The sequence below is a fragment of the Salvelinus sp. IW2-2015 genome, linkage group LG2 (assembly GCF_002910315.2).
Source record: "Salvelinus sp. IW2-2015 linkage group LG2, ASM291031v2, whole genome shotgun sequence".
In the NCBI taxonomy this organism is placed as follows: Eukaryota; Metazoa; Chordata; class Actinopteri; order Salmoniformes; family Salmonidae; genus Salvelinus; species Salvelinus sp. IW2-2015.
This window is the reverse complement of record NC_036839.1, coordinates 7316222-7320398: the sequence shown is the minus strand read 5'-3', so window position 1 is coordinate 7320398 and position 4177 is coordinate 7316222. Positions and strand designations below refer to the sequence as shown.

General features: G+C 41.4%; 2 long non-coding RNA genes across 2 annotated transcripts; both read right to left on the bottom strand.

Annotated features, from left to right (window-relative positions):
- Positions 1–635: 635 nt before the first annotated feature.
- On the bottom strand, positions 636–1234 carry LOC111972095 (uncharacterized). Its single transcript, XR_002878376.2, has 2 exons — positions 1151–1234; positions 636–995 (listed from the first exon to the last, which is right to left on the bottom strand). It is a non-coding gene; the product is annotated as an uncharacterized lncRNA (long non-coding RNA).
- A 1580-nt stretch (positions 1235–2814) lies between these two features.
- LOC139028640 (uncharacterized) lies at positions 2815–4177 on the bottom strand. The gene is made up of 2 exons (XR_011480839.1): positions 3519–4177; positions 2815–3157 (listed from the first exon to the last, which is right to left on the bottom strand). It is a non-coding gene; the product is annotated as an uncharacterized lncRNA (long non-coding RNA).

The window sequence follows — 4177 nt, the reverse complement described above, 5'->3', positions numbered from 1 at the left end:
AATGGCTACTCAGACTATTTGCATTGCCCCCCACCCTTTTTTACAATGTTGCTACTCTCTGTTTATTATCTATGCATAGTCATTTTACCCCTACCTACAGGTACACATTACCTCAATTTCCTTGACTAACCTGTGCCACTGCACATTGACTCTGTACTGGTACCCCCTGTATATAGCCTCACTACTGTTATATTACAGCTACTCTTTAAATGTTTGTAATTGTTTTTTTACTTAAAATTATTATTTTTTTACTTAACACTTATTTTTCTTAACTGCATTGTTGGTTAAGGGCTTGTAAGTAAGCATTTCACTGTAAGGTCTACATTTGTTGTATTCAGCGCATGTGACAAATAACATTTTATTTGATTTAATATTAGCCAAAACACTTACRCTTCAGAGAGCTTCCTATTTGGACCGTCAGGTGTGGCACGTTGTCTCCAGTTGATYCTGGGCAKTCTGAAGAAAGTCTACAACACACCAGTATACTCTGGCTCAGACCGATATGGCACAACTGTACCATTCTGAAAATTWGTCAGGTCTCCAATTTCCTTCCTTAATTTGCAAGTTGGGACATGTGATGTCCCTTTTTTCAAAGAGCCTTTTAGGAGGAGCTGCTTGGCAAATKGAATGGGTGATCACGTGACAACGGTGGGCCTTTTTAATGAAGTAAAGTACTCTCAAAAGTAAGGCCATGTTTACAGAGCAAAGTAAACCTAAGAAAATGGTCTGGCACTGTAGGCCCWCTGCACAGCCTAAGGATATCAATATCAATCCTAATTTCATCCCATTCCTTCACTWYGCCAGTCAGCCATAGAGTTTAAGCTGTCCATGTGTGTGTTCCTGTCATCAGTCTCKGTGTGTGGCCTGGTACATGGAGAAAGYGCTGCATCAGTTTTGGGGTCGGGACTGGGAGGAAGGCAGGGACGTCTCCTGTTAGTTGCTTGATAGTGGAGGCTTCACAGGGGTCTTGGTCCATCAGGGCCTTCACTGTCAATCTTGATGTATTCCAACAGAAGTCAGAAAAAATAGAATTGTTACTATGTGGGGCAAAGAATTCTGTAGGGCAAAAACTAAATGAAACTGCTTCTTTCAAATTYGGTTATTGTAATGTACTTGGTGTAAAACAGTTTGTATGTATGTGGGTTATTACCTGGGTTTCTCACAGGGTTGGAGGAGGAGGTTGTACTCCTGCATGGTCTCGAGGTTCACACAACCCTAGGGGGAGGGAAAGAATGAAGAATGTGGGGGTTAAGTGTACCGATATTGTGCACTTATAAAAAGACAACTATTCATTGACTTCATAGGTATCATCTASAGGCTTTGTTATAACTCACTCTGAGGTCTGATGCAATTCAATCTAATATTCCTGCCTTAAGTTTTTTACCTACCTAAGCCTCTTCTCACKTGTGATTGCACAAGTWCCTCAGTTGTTGGGTGGATGAATAGGGGGTTGGGTCTTCGGGCCTTAGGGTTCTTTTCCTTGGCATCCCCGCCACCAGATTCCAATCTCGTCCTCAAAATTTTGCATTGAATGTACCTTTAATCTGTGCTGTCTAGTTATGTAATTCCAACACTGGAGCAACATCTTCACATTATAAAACAAAACAAAGATACTGTAATATCTATCATTACATACTCACTGCATGGATTTTCTTGCCCAGGTTCTTGGCTCCATGCCACATATGGAGATACTGCTGTATTCCGTTTGTTTGTGGGTGATTGTCTTCCGTGTCAGTGTATGTACCACACGGGACTGTTTCGTTTGTCTAGTCTGTTCCTGTTCGTGCGTTCTTCGTGTTCTGTAAGTTCTCATGTTCAGGTCGGTTTATGTCGTTTTGTTATTTTGTAATTTATCAAGTGTGTTTCGTGTTCGTCTTGTTTAAATAAATTCATCATGTATTCCACACAAGCTGCGTTTTGGTCCGATCCATGCTCCTCCTTAGACGAGGAGGAGAACAATCGTTACAAGTATTCAAAATGTTTCACAGTAATGAATATACTATATGCTTGGAGTATAACATACTGTCTTTTTCTAAAGGAGGGATGAGTTTCTGAAATAGCCTGGAGAGGTTGAGCTAGGTGGGAGGGAGCACCATGGAGGCAACAGAAGGCGCAAAAAAAAAAAGTTACTGTAGCCTGTTTTCGCCTTCTGTTGCCTCCATGGCAAACATTTTGAATACTGGAGAGAGAGAGACATGACAGTACCAGAGATACACCCCCACATAGCCTGCTCAAAGAAGGMCGGCACAAACGGAGGGACACAAAACCAACCATAAATGATGCACACACAAGAAAGATCTCACTAATAGCCATCATTGAATGGAATAGGAAATGGGTATCTATCTATTCTCCTATTGAAATGAAGCATGTGTTCTCACTTATCTGACAGTGTGGCGCTCCAATGCTTGATAAAGCAGGCAGAGGTAACACTTTCCTTGGAGTGGATTGTGGTGGGGCCTTTTCATAACTAGAAGTTGATTTAATTACATTTTATTTTGCGCATGTCCCATTTATTATATTACATCTAGCTAGCTAGCTTGCTAATGTRTGTCACAAAACCTAACAAGTGAGCTTGCTTGTCAACTCTCTACCAAGCTACATAATGTTAGCTAGCTAACATTGTTTCAGTAATGTTCTGTAACAATGTTAGTCACTTGGAAGTCTCAAAAAGGTGAGGCAACTATACTGCCAAGCACCATTACAGCTGCTAACGTTAACGCTACAGCCGAGCACCATTACAGTTATCACTCTTATAAGGGATTTGCGTCAATTCAAATCTGGTATCAGAACAAAATGTGATTCAGAGTCACCGAATATACTTTAAGTATTTTTATTAAACTCAAGCGATAAATGGTAAATGCAATTTTAGTATATACGGGTTCACTGTACCACCCCGCAGGGTAGAACAGGGAACTGGCAGGATGTAAGTAAACAGCTGTTCTTATACTGTGACAGACTAGTTCCAACCCGTCTGTTGGCCTGTCACAGTAGAGGCTGAGCGTGGTTTAAACTTTGCTCAGCCTATCGCCGGCGCTCAGGCTAGTCCCAGCCTCTTGGCGCTCTTTGGTGTCCCGGCGCTGTTGCTGTGTAGATTACGCTCCCTCACCCCAGAGACTGAGGTCAGACAGCTCTGCAACATTGTCTGAGYTATTTGCACCTGCATACAAAGCACACTGTTCTCGCTCAAGGCTAACCACAGCTTCCCAGCACACTTATCTGGGGCTAACTGTTACTTCCAGCACACACAAACAGACGCCCAGGCTAACAGTTGCTAATATTATATCACATGTGATATAGCATTGGGTTATAAACACAAATCCTAACACTCTCAAACAGAGAAATGCACATGAAACGTTAGCTAGCCGSCAATGCAAAATGTAAGTAGGTTCTAAATGATCATTATGCTCAAAAACACATGCATTATGTCAATATCCTGACWGGTTTTACATTCCATTCACAAACATCACAGATAACATTAGCTAGCTACTGTAGCTGGCGCAACGTCTTGGTAATGTTACCTGTCGAGCAGAAAACAGGCCATCTCTGCATCAGACTTCAGCCCTTTTATTGCCATAACTTCTCTCCAGTGATTAAAATTGTTACCCATATTTACTCATTTTTTTCCCACAAGCCTTATCATTTAGTCGCTTTGCTAAACTTCTTTTTTTGGCCCCTGTATCCGCAACAAGTGGGGCTGGACGCTTGCCTAAAATCTGACATTGTTGATTGCGCTCGGAAGAAGRTGACCACGCCTCCGAGTGAYGCTGCTCAAAGAGGGAGGCTGCAGCCCTCCAATTCGAAAACMAGAGACGCACCAACTTTTGTTGACCAATAGGAAAACTGAAAATCTGAATGCAATTTTGTAAGGGCCCAAAGCATAAAAAATATAATAATAGTGAAACACTATCATTCCACTATTAATGCAGATATATTATGGACATTATAATGCAAAAATTATACATAATGCTCCTTTAAGGTCCATGAGTWGGACACAGCCCTAGCCAGAGCCATAAACTGAACAAAAATATAAACGCARCATGCAACAATTTCATTGATTTTACGGAGTTACAGTTCCTATGAGGAAATCAGTCAATTGAAATAAATTCATTAGGCCCTAATCTATGGATTTCACATGACTGGAAATGCAGATACACATCTGTTGGTCACAGATACCTTA